At 41.1% G+C, this 12970-nt stretch overlaps 1 protein-coding gene across 2 annotated transcripts in view; it reads right to left on the bottom strand.

Moving 5' to 3' along the window:
- Positions 1 to 12970, bottom strand: part of CDH18 (cadherin 18) — a 315976-nt gene that overhangs the window by 41293 nt on the left and 261713 nt on the right. The gene's annotated exons all lie outside the window — the stretch shown is intronic.

Genomic DNA, 12970 nt, shown 5'->3' on the forward strand with positions numbered 1-12970 from the left:
TGGGCGTGGCCAAGTCAATGTCACTCAGGTCGATGGGCACTTCACCTTAGTTGTTACAATAGTAATAAGGGTTAACTGGAGAGGCAGTTTCTGTAAGCAGGGCAATAAAGATTAGGCTAGAAACAACACCAGAATGTTTCCTTCCTGCCTTCCTTACAGGATTAGCCCTGTAAAGTGGGAAAAAAATAAAATAAGATTTCTTCCAACAACCGGTTCTCCTAACGGCTTAGAAAGTTAACAACCGGTTCTCCCGGATAGGTGTGAACGGGCTGAATCCCATCACTGTGACAGTTCAAACCTATGACACCACCCCCAAAAGTACTTATGACCTAGTCCTGAAGTTATGAATGTTGTAGCACCAGAGCAACTGATCTTACAACTCACTGTAGAGACACTGCAACATGCCCCCTGCCTATCCCCCCCACCCCAGAGTCTGCACAGGCACTGGGCCTGCTATGCTAGACCACTGGCTCCTCCCCGTCACATCATCAATTACTCACTTACTTTTGAAGATCTGCAGAGGTGGCCATCTCCTCAGATGTTGGTGAAGCTGTTTTCATTAGGTCTTACATACCCTTCCATCCCCTTTGTGGAAGGCTTTTCGCAAAGATGATGGAAACCTGCAGGAGCATGAGATCACTCCTCAAAGGCTTCCATCCACTTTGAAAAAGGAATTCGGCACAGCGGACAGAGGCCCGCAGGAGCTCAATCTCATGCTACTGTTGTCCCCGCTGGACAAGATTTTTCCAAAGGGGACCGAAGAACAGAAGATTTAAAGAAAACAGCTTTGCCTGCATCTGAGAAGATGGTTGCTTTTCTGCTACGTAGCCCTGAGCTACGCCGATCTTCAAATGGTAAGTGTGGAGAAGGCAGAAGCAGCTGTGACAGAGGTGGGATTCAGCCAGTTCGCACCTATTCAGGAGAACCGGTTGTTAACTTTCTAAGCAGTTCGGAGAACCGGTTGTTGGAAGAAATATCCTTTTGTTTTTTTCCCACTTTACAGAGCTAATCCTATAAGGAAGGCAGGAAGGAAACATTCTGGTGTTGTTTCTAGCCTCATCTTTATTGCCCTGCTTACAGAAACTGCCTCTCCGGTTAACCCTTACTACATTGTAACAACTAAGGCGAAGTGCCCATCGACCTGAATGACATTAACTTGGCCACACCCACATGATCACATGACCACCGTGCCCCGCCTAACCAGCTGGTCATTAGGGCAGAGAACTGGTGGGAAAATTATTTGAATCCCACCATTGAGCTGTGGGGACCCTAAGGGGTGGAAAGGGAAGCATGGGATATCTCAGTGGGTATGGGGAGGCCTTGGGTGGCCAGAGGCAGGTAGCTTTTTCTTGTCCTCCATGGTCTTCCCCTTCCCTGAAGTACCTCATGCACACTTAATGACCCATGCATTTGATTAGTGAATGCATTGGGGAGAGGAGGGATGGTGTTCATTCATTCAACTGTTTCGATTAATGTTACAACACCAATGGGCAGACTCCATTACAGTCATAACTCAAGGAGTATCTATAGTATGACTCATTCATTCTAAAAATATTTTATTTACACAAATAATTGTAAACCAACTTAGTTCACTTAAACAGGTCATCTTATATTTTGCATGTAAAAATAAGCCATTAGAAATGTAGCATTACAGAAAGAACTTTAATGAACTCAACCAGCTCAAAGACAAAGATACAATATTTGTGGGGGGAAAAATCATATTTATGAAGAATTTAGAGACAAGTAACCACACGCAAGCTAAGATTTTTCAACCAAGCTATGGACATCTGAACCAATTTATTGAATTCAGGGCTTTTCTTAGTTTCCAGTTTTGAAAGGAAAATTTGATTCGTATAGAAGCTGTCCAAACACAGACCAGAAATATTTTTATCAAGAGGGTAATTCATTATTTATAAGAAAATATCCCATTAAGTACTGAAGCACACAGCACAAAGAAGGATTTTAGCCAGCAAGGATACTCCTGAAATGTACACTGGATATATGTGTACCTGAAGTGCATACCTCCCAGCGTCCGATAAGATCTCACATGACGGGCCTTCTCCGAGTACCGCCAACTAGACAATGTCGTCTGGCGGCCCCTCGGGGGAGGGCCTTCTCTGTAGCTGCTCTGGCCCTATGGAACGATCTACCCCCAGAGATCCGGACCCTCCCCACTCTCTCAGCCTTCCGAAAGTCTATTAAGACCTGGCTCTTCCGGCAGACCTGGGGCTGTTGACCTCTTGAATGAGGTCCAGCCCCACTACGGTTGACTGCATATTGTGTCCTTTTAACTTGCCTGTCTTTCTATTTTTTAAATTTTTTTAGTATTCTTTTAAATTGTTTTTATGTAAGCCGCCCGGAGTCCTTCGGGATTGGGCGGCATATAAATTTATTAAACATTAAACATTAGTTGTACTTGCATAAATGTGATCAATTATGTATTGTTGGAAGCAGGGGAGTCACCCTTACAAATATTAATAGCTGAAACATTGTAATATTTCTTGCCAACTGCAATAATTAAGAATCAATCCTGCTTCTTAATAATACAGATATGTCATGCTAAAGCAAAGAGTGAATCAAAAGTTGGAACAGAGCGTTGGGGCAGAATATCAAACCAATATTGATCCTAGTATAACAGAATGGATATGTGTGTGATGCAGATAGATGGATCAGATAGACTTTAATTCATCATAGCTCCCAGGTAAAACTAACTGGAGAGATACACACACACACAAACACACACACACACAATTTTAGCTGCAGGGGCAGGCAACTTAAAAAAGAACATCTATCACTTCATACTAGGTAACACTGCACAGCAATTAGATGAGATGGAAGGCCAGAGGCAACAATAAGACTGTCCTATGTGCTTCACTAACTTCTCATAAAAGGAATAGTTTGTAGAGCACATACAGCTGTTAAAAATTTTGCAGCTTCTTGAATTTGGCATATACATTCTACCTTGCCCAGAAAAAAACAGCTGGTGTGTGGTACCCAAAAAGGAGCAGAAAAATATGATTTATGCTTCATGCGGATATGTCTCCTGCCCTGGCTAGCTTCTAGCTGTTAAAAACACAACGAGGAAGCAATTTCTAACAGACTCACCTACATGTTGTCATGTTTGCCATCACAGTAGTGACAATAAAGAGCATTTACAAAAAGAAAAACGTAGACTCAGCTGGTATTGTGTAATGCTCGATCTAATTTTATTAAAACTTTTTTGCATAATTTTAAAAGCATCCCTTACTTCTGCAAAAGTCACCTGTTCCTTTTCAGAAAGTTCACTGACCAAGGGAAAAAAAGTGAGATTGACTTTGTCAATCTCTGCTTTTGGCACTTTTAGCAATAGCAATAGCAGTTAGACTTATATACCGCTTCATAGGGCTTTCAGCCCTCGGTTTACAGAGTCAGCATATCGCCCCCAACTACAATCCGGGTCCTCATTTCACCCACCTCGGAAGGATGGAAGGCTGAGTCAACCCTGAGCCGGTGAGATTTGCTTTAATATGAACATTGCTTTATTTTGATCATTATTTATTTATTCTTGTTCCCATTAATGATTTATTACTCTCGCAGTGGATGTTGTATACTGTGCACCACCACCTGAAGTGGTGCAGAAATTAATAACAACCAAATAAATGTGCTGTGGTATAACATAACTGAGCTTTTTAAAAAAAATCCCAAGAAGATTATATGTATAATAACAACAATGAACACATCATTATGTCAAAGACAACCAGTGTATCCATAATTGTAATTGCGTAGGCCAAATGATATTCTCCTTACATAGATGATGCTGAACTTCATAATAGGCAGAACAGGCAAGAATAAGAGTTGGTAGAGACCTTAGAGGTCTTCTAGTCCAACCCCCTGCTCAAGCAGGACACCCTATATCATTTCAGACAAATGGCTGTCCAACCTCTTGTTAAAAGCCTCCAGTGATGGAATAACCACAACTTCTTGTTCCACTGGTTAATTGTTCTCACTGTTGGACAATTTCTCCTTAGTTCTAGGATTGCTTCTCTCCTCGATTAGCTTCCATCCAGTGGTGGGATTCAGCCAGTTCGCACCTATTCGGGAGAACCGGTTGGTAACTTTCTAAGCAGTTCGGAGAACCGGTTGTTGGAAGAAATCTCCTTTTGTTTTTCCCCACTTTACAGGGCTAATCCTGTAAGGAAGGCAGGAAGGAGACATTCTGGTGTTGTTACTAGCCTCATCTTTATTGCCCTGCTTACAGAAACTGCCTCTCCGGTTAACCCTTATTACCATTGTAACAACTAAGGCGAAGTGCCCATCGACCTGAGTGACATTGACTTGGCCACACCCACATGATTGCATGACCACTGAGCCCCACCTACCCAGCTGGTCATTAGGGCAGAGAACTGGTTGGTAAATTATTTGAATCCCACCACTGCTTCCATCCATTGTTTCTTGTCTTGCCTTCTGATGATTTGGAAAATAGGTTGCCTAATAATAAAAATAGCTGCCTAAAAGGAAGGCAACACATAGCAAAGAACAGGTATTTTTTTGTGGTCTTAATGTAGAGATCATAGGCAGCCCATAATAAAATCACCTGTATTGTTATCAGACAATCCTACAATCCTGCAGAAAAATATTATAATTCACACTAGCTTTCTAATTCCTATATATTATTTCAAGAGGGTATATACACCTATTTATAACCTTATTTTAACTGGAGCTCTTTCACATTCTTTTGTTTGGGAGTTCACTGAACATTGTAATCATGCATGCCAATTAAATTTGCTTGATTGCATCTCTCTCCACATGCTGGGGTTCCTGAAGAGGACATTTTTTTCCACACAACATAATGTTAAAGGCTTCCAGTATATGTATAACTTTACACAATAGAATTGTAAGAAAAAAAATATGACGACTAATTTACAATCATCAAAAGGGGACAGTTAAATATGTGATCCCATTTTATACTCAAGGCCACATGCACATACTCTAAAACAATTTAATAAAAACACAAACCACAAAATGTAATAGTTAACATATTCTTTGCCTGAATAAGGGATATGTTTTTAGTAATGTTGAAGCTACATTCACTAGATATAGATATGTTTTAAAAATCTTCTTAAATACGTTCGGATTGGTTTTTGTCAAATGAGCGTTAGGAAACTGACTTCCTAGGAGCAAACTTTTGAAAATCCTTAGTTATGAAGAAATGGAAGTTGAAGAAGACTCTCTACTGAAATGGTATCAAACTCAAGGCCACATCAGGGTTGTGTTTGATCCAAAGTCAACTTTGAAATAGTTTTAATTGTTTAGGATACATAGTACAAATCAGAGGTGGGATTCAAATAATTTATCAACCGCGTCTATGCCCTAATGACCAGCTGGGAAGGCATGGCTCAGTGGTCATGTGACTGGGTGGGCATGGCCAACTCAACGTTACTCACATCGATGGGCGCTTCGCCTTAGCTGTTACAATGTAATGAGGGTTAACTGGAGAGGCAGTTTCTGTAAGCAGGGCAATAAAGATTAGGCTAGAAATGACATCAGAATGTTTCCTTCCTGCCTTCCTTACAGGATTAGCCTTGTAAAGTGGAAAAAAACAAAATAAGATTTCTTCCAACAACCGGTTCTCCGAACTGCTTAGAAAATTAACAAGCGGTTCTCCCGAATAGGTGCGAACCGGCTGAATCCCACTACTGGTTTGATCTCAGGGGAATGGATTGGGCATGGCCAGGGAGGGCATGGCAACCTCGATGTCCCTCATGTTGGGGTGCCTGTGGTGGCCTGATGGTTTTCTGTTTTCAGCTGCAACAAACTCCTGCAACCCTCTACCAGTGAAAATGGAGCTCGGGAGGGCCATGTGCACGACCTCCATTTTCACTGGCAGACGGTTGCAGGCAGCCAAAAACAGAGCTCAGGAGCCCATTTTTGCTGGCAGAAGCACCATGGGCCGGTCCTTGACTGTTTCCAGGGTGGTCCCACAGGCCAGATCTAAGCACCCCATGGGCCAGATCCAGCCCCCAAGGGCCTTGAGTTTGACACCCCTGCTCTACTGGAATAGCCAAGATATGGACAATGAGTCAAGGAATACTGAACAAACCTGATGTTGTAGGAGTTTAAAAGAAGTTTAGTAAGTAAGTAAGTAAAATCTTTATTATGGTCAAAGACCAGCAATACACATTAGTTTTTACACTATATTAAAAAATACTAACATTAAAATATAATTAAAAAGTATTGACATTAAAAGTGGATAGTAACATAATGGTCCAAAGATTGTTAGAGGTATGTCCAGATAATTGGTACAAGATGACAACTATACTTCTGTAGCCAATTTTTTTCTTATGGACATTGCAGCAGCACAGAACTTTGCCACTGCATACGTGGTAACTGGGTTAGTGTCCTGGAGGAGAAAGCATAGATAAAAATGGTCTGCCCTCCCTGGCAATCTCTCTAATAAGGGGAGAATATGTAGAGACCTACAAGCTCTGTATAGCTCGCAGTGTAATAGAACATGTGAATCATCTTCCACTTCTCCTTAAAAAGGAGTTTAAATGGGTGTGAGAAAATGCAGCCATCTCCAGACATATGGACAATGGGAAGGAAATGTTTCAAAGACACTCTTATTTAATTGATTTGCTATAAGATGTGGAACATATTTTTACAAGTTTCAATAGTCTGATTTTACACCTGACCAGCTCTATATAGGTCCTTCAGAAATATGTGTGGTTCTTACTGATTGGCAATGCCAGATTCATAGAACTGGTCCCTGAAGACAGGTCTGTGTCTGGGGGAGGTGGGGGCAGGAAAAGAAAGAGAAGGATATTCAAGGTGAAAGATCTGAATTTTGTCTGTGTTGAGTCTACATTGGCATGTTCCGTAGTCTCTTATGCACGGAGGTCAGTTAGAGAATCCAAACTACGTTAGTTTTCCAAAAACTATCATCGATATCGGTACATGTCATTTTCATGAATATGATACTAAAATTCCAATAATAAATCTGAAGAAAGAATGAAAAAGTGATGATAACATTGGGGGGGGGGGTTAGAACTGAGTCTTATAAAACATTGATTATAAGGGCAAAGACCTATGATGCGGAACCTCTGATCACTATGATCACTTTGTCTCCAAAAGAAAAACAAACACACAAAGATTCCCACTACACCAGAAGTGGGTTCCTACCAGTTCGCACCTATTCGGTAGAACCGGTTCGTCAAATCTACCGAACCGGTTAGAAGAGGTTCCACCAGTGGACCCGGAAAGCAGGCCACACCTACAGAAGAGGTTCCAAAAATTTTGAAACCCACCACTGGTCCTTGGATATGATTATTCTACACTATCATGCTCATGTTTGTAAAACTCAGTGCCTCTGTGGAAGGTAAGGATGACTACTGCGTTTGTGGTACAATCAGAACATTGCGTGTGTTGAAGTTGTTTTAACGCAAACCAAAGATGCCTTTTAAAAAACAAGTTGACATCCTATTCTTATGCATGCCAGTGCTGTGTGTGAGGTAATTTAAGGTGGTTCTGACAAGTGTCGTCGGCATCTTCATATCCGGTCACATGGGCAGCAAGCCACTACCATCCGGTCACATGGGCAGCAAGCCACTCCCACAAAGGAGGCCACACCCACAGAGTAGGTTCGATCAATTTTTGAAACCCACCACTGCACTCCACCACTGATGTCCCTAGTTCTCAGCTATATCAGGCCTTGGATTCTGCAGCAGCAAATAATGGAAATGTTTAGTAGCAACAGCAAATAAGCAATGCTATGCTGAGCTAGCACTTTTAAAAGCAGAACTTTTTTTTTCACCTATTAATTTGTGACTTTGAAAAGAAGCTGACAAGAAACTCAATTTTTTTTCTGACTGCAGGAGCTCTTAAAATGTGGGAGAAGCAAAAAGGTGGGCAGCCATTTCTCTGGGATTCTTGCCCTGGGCTGGATGTTTGACCTAGAATATTTCCAAGACCACTTCTAATATTATGATTCTAGGCCTAATTTATATTTTATACATTTCCTATTATCCAACTTTTTATGAGTGCTTTTTATGTATGTTTTTTATGTAAGCACGTCTGCCATTTTGATTAACACACTTTTAAGTTGCGTAGGAAAACTTATTGAAATTCTGCAATGTGTAAGAACAAATAAATTTTAATTTGGAAAGCTGTGAATTAAAACGGTTTGCATTAAAGTACAAATTTTTATTCCTAGCCATATGGCCGCTCCTTGTAGCTAAGTGTAAAGCTATACCTGCTAAATCTCCTTCACACACAAAATATTTAAAAAGCAGCAACATCTACATCGCTAAGACATTCTGAATATGACTATTCTGAAGGGGTGAAAATCTTCTCAACATTCCATCATAACTTCAGGTTGCTGATCCAAAATCCAAAAGGGTTGATGTGGACCCAGACACTTTAATTAACTGCATCTTTGCTTTTCTATCTTTAATTGCTATAGGAGTGAATTTGGGGAAGGATAATTGCAAAACTCAAGGAGGAGAATAATTATCCTCTTCCCAGCTCTTACCCTTCCTGTTTTAAGTGGTGTATTGCAACTGGAATCTGACTCCAGAAGAATTCCAATGGACTGTAAAAATCTGCAATGTGCTCTACATGGGGCTGCCCTTGAAGAGTATTCGGCGACTTCAGCTGGTCCAGAATGCAGCCGCGCGAGCGATCGTGGGTGCACCTCGTTTCACCCACGTAACACCTATCCTCCGCGAGCTGCACTGGCTGCCTGTTGATCTCTGGGTGCGCTTCAAGGTGCTTGTTGTCACCTACAAAGCCCTTCATGGTATTGGATCTGGGTACTTGAGAGACCGCCTGCTGCCAATTACCTCCACTAGGCCAATAAGATCCCATAGATTAGGCCTCCTCCGAATTCCATCAGCCGGCCAATGTCGACTGGCAACTACCCAGAGGAGAGCCTTCTCGGTGGCTGCTCCGACCCTATGGAACGAACTCCCCGTGGAGATTCGTACCCTCACCACCCTCCAGACCTTCCGCAAAGCCCTTAAAACCTGGCTGTCCCGACAAGCCTGGGGCTAAGATTTCAACCCCACCCGAATAGTATGACTGTTGCGTTTTTTTAACTATGTACTGTTTTATGTGTGTATTTTTGTCTTGTATTCCCCTCCCCCTTGGATTGTGAGCCGCCCTGAGTCCCCCCAGGGAAAAGGGCGGCATATAAATAAAGTAATCCTAATCCTAATCTGGTTAATTAAGATTAGCTGAAGATGCAGGACATGAACCATAATCTCTAAAGATCCTGATTTGTCTCAATTTGTCAGTTAATACCACTAACAGAAAATTTGGAAAATACTGGTTTGTCAAACGTCCTTCATTCTGCATGCATAATGAGGCACATGGAAGAAGAATACATGAAATCCTTGAAGAAAAAAATATTGTGATAGACGCTCTCTGAATTTCCTTCAAATCGCTTTTAGCCTGGTAACCAGAAGAGAATCGTTCTCAAGGCTTTGTTCCTGATGTAACAAAGGTACAAAATTGTATTGCTAAAGGAAAGGCTACACTTGAAGACCTATGTTTAGGCAAGTCCTCCTTGGACAGTTTGCTATGCAAGAAATGTTTAATATTCAAGGGAAGAACTCCTGTTAAACTCCCGAAGTGCTTGAAGAGGGAGATATAGTGCCAGTGGGTTCACCGACAAAAGGGCGAACGACAAAACCGCGCCCGACTAAACCGCGGTGACAAAACCGTGTGTTCTAAAGCGCTCCGAAGAATGAGCGCTGAATCGCGCCGACAACAGCGTGGCGACAGAAGCGCGCTGTAAAACTAAACCTAACCCTGAACCTAAACCTAACCCTAAACATAACCCTAACCCTAACCCTAACCCTAACCCTAACCCTAACCCTAACCCTGAACCTAACCCTGAACCTAACCCTGAACCTAACCCTAACCCTAACCCTAACCCTGAACCTAACCCTAACCCTAAACATAACCCTAACCCTAACCCTAACCCTAACCCTAACCCTAACCCTGAACCTAACCCTGAACCTAACCCTGAACCTAACCCTAACCCTAACCCTAACCCTAACCCTGAACCTAACCCTAACCCTAACCCTAACCCTAAACCTAACCCTAACCCTAACCCTAACCCTGAACCTAACCATGAACCTAACCATGAACCTAAACCTAACCCTAACCCTAACCCTAACCCTAAACCTAACCCTAAACCTAACCCTAACCCTAACCCTAACCCTAACCCTAACCCTAAACCTAACCCTAAACCTAACCCTAAACCTAACCCTAAACCTAACCCTAAACCTAACCCTAAACCTAACCCTAAACCTAACCCTAAACCTAACCCTTACCTTAACTTAAATTGCCCTTCTGCCAACGAGCTGTTGTAAATCGCCCTTCTGTCAGTGCGCTGTTGTCGGCGCATTGATGACGTCGCGGTTTTAGCAACGCCGTTTAGTCGGGCGCGGTTTTGTCATTCACCCTTTTGTCGGGTCACGGTGCCAGTGAGCTTCCAAGCATAATTCAGGATCCTGATTGCCATCTATAGATCCCTTAATGCAGTGGTAGGATTCATTTACCAACTCCACCAGTTTGCAAATGTGAGTGCATGTGCTGTGCATTATGTCAGGGCGGGTGGGCGGAGCCTCCTGCAGCTTCCATTTTCGGTTCACCCAAACCGGAGAGAACCGGCTGAATACCACCTCTGCCTTTATGGTTATTTGTGGGATTACTTGTTTCTGATTATGTCTCCCTGCCTGATTAGATTTGACAGGGTTGGCACGAAGCAGAGCCCATATTAAACATCCATTCCTTCACCAAGCAGTTCTCCATGGATTGTCACGTGAGTATTTTCCTCCTCCTTATTTGGAACTGTTTTACAAGCCAAGCTTTAAATTTACTGTCATTTTCTTCATTATATTTCAATATATTTTCTTCATTATACATTTTTGATATATGCTCAGTCTAAGAGCGCATATAAAATATAATAACTATATTCATATTGCTGAATGGTTCAGAATGTAATGGCCAAATATTATGAGTTAAAAAAAATGTGAATTCAACTCCAAATTGGGGAACATAGTAATATCACTATAAGCAATAGTAGAAATATTCAACAGACTAGATTTTGGGATTTCTAGGATAATGTGGGATGGCAAAAATCCATAATATTTATATCATAAATTAATAAATGACAACTGTGTGAACTATCTGATAACAAACATTTTTTTACATTTGCGAGTTAAACTCTTCTTTGAATTCACAAAAAAAATGTAATGCTGTTATAATAGATTCATGGTAATTATTCAGTTGTAATCTTGATAATACCAAACACAAAAGATATGCTTTAATTAATATCAATAGCTGCATGCCTATAAAAACACAATTAAATTTAGAAATGGATCTTTTCCATACTGTTAAAAAAAACTCACAACTATTTTATGATAAAAAGGATTAGGCTTCCCAGCATAAATCTAGAAGGATTTGGGTTCATTTTGCTTAAAGGGTTTATTCTAATCCTACCTTGAAATTATTTATCCTCAGAATTTACCCATTTAGAAAAAGCAACATAATCTTTATTTTAGTTGAGACAAAACAAAACAAAACCTCCTTCTTTCAGAAGTATTGTGCTTAAAAGTTAACATCAATTCTATTATATTAGGTTAAACATACAATCTGTGCGACTATTTGGAGAGAAGCTATACTGAGTTCCACAAAGCAGACTTCTTAGTAAGTGGGTTTTGGATTGCAGCTTTAAGCTTTCATTGAAGGAGAATAAGTATTTCTGGCGAGGCAAAATGCAGATTCAAATCTGGAAACTTAACTCACTCCATTTCCAAAATTTGCCTCATCGCAGAGCGCCCCGCTGGAATGATTTCCTGATTTGTGGTCTCATACTGCCTCATCTTAAATGCTGTGATCCTTATCCGCACAGAATGAATCTTTGGAGATTATGACAATTCATCATTTACAAGACCTCGCATTCTTATATATAATACAAGGTAAATTCCCTTAGCTTAATACTCTTCCCCAGAAACAGAATCACTGGAAGGGAAGGTGGAGAAAAAAATTATTTCAATCAGCAACAAGATTCTGGGCAGGAATACCTTCCCTCCTATAGTAAGATGAGTCAGATTGGATAAGTTACAGACTTGCATTATACCCAAAACTAAGACATGGCTTATTTAACTATTGTTTTTTTTTAATTTTAATTAAGGAGGTACAATTGACTAGATTGGGACCACCTGCTAAACCAAAATTAAATGACATTGTGATTTAGTGTGATTTGCAAATGATGTTCTCTGAGCTTGCCTGTTTGCTTCAGTGGTGGGATTCAGCCAGTTCACACCTATTCGGGAGAACCGGTTCTTAACTTTCTAAGCAGTTCAGAGAACCGGTTGTTGGAAGAAATCTCATTTTGGTTTTTTCCCACTTTACAGGGCTAATCCTGTAAGGAAGGCAGGAAGGAAACATTCTGGTGTTGTTTCTAGCCTAATCTTTATTGACCTGCTTACAGAAACTGCCTCTCTGGTTAACCCTTATTACATTGCAACAGCTAAGGCGAAGCGCCCATCGACCTGAGTGACGTAGAGTTGGCCACACCCACCCAGTCACATGACCACTGATCCCCACCTACCCAGCTGGTCATCAGGGCAGAGAACCGGTTGTTAAATTATTTGAATCCCACCACTGATTTGCCTGTAGACATTTCATTACGTAGCTACCATGGGTAACATAATCACTGCTAATATGAGATTTTCCCTGTATTGGTGAGGTGTGGTATTGTCCTTGGTAGTTTCCTTGTTTGGGGTATTGTTTTCTTCTTGTTTGTCTGGTGTTAATCCCTGCTTATCTGAGTGCTGTTTATTGGAAAGGATCTGTACTGGTCTTTTTATTTCCTTCTTAGCTTTTTTATTGTCTTTTTCGAATGGCATGCAAATATGGTTTATCTCTATGTCCATTTACAGTATGCCTAATTTGTCTGAATGACAAGCTTCCACAAATACCC

The sequence above is a fragment of the Thamnophis sirtalis genome, unplaced genomic scaffold (assembly GCF_051295495.1).
Source record: "Thamnophis sirtalis isolate CommonGarterSnake01/CBP01778 unplaced genomic scaffold, rThaSir2_p1.2 scaffold_8, whole genome shotgun sequence".
In the NCBI taxonomy this organism is placed as follows: Eukaryota; Metazoa; Chordata; class Lepidosauria; order Squamata; family Natricidae; genus Thamnophis; species Thamnophis sirtalis.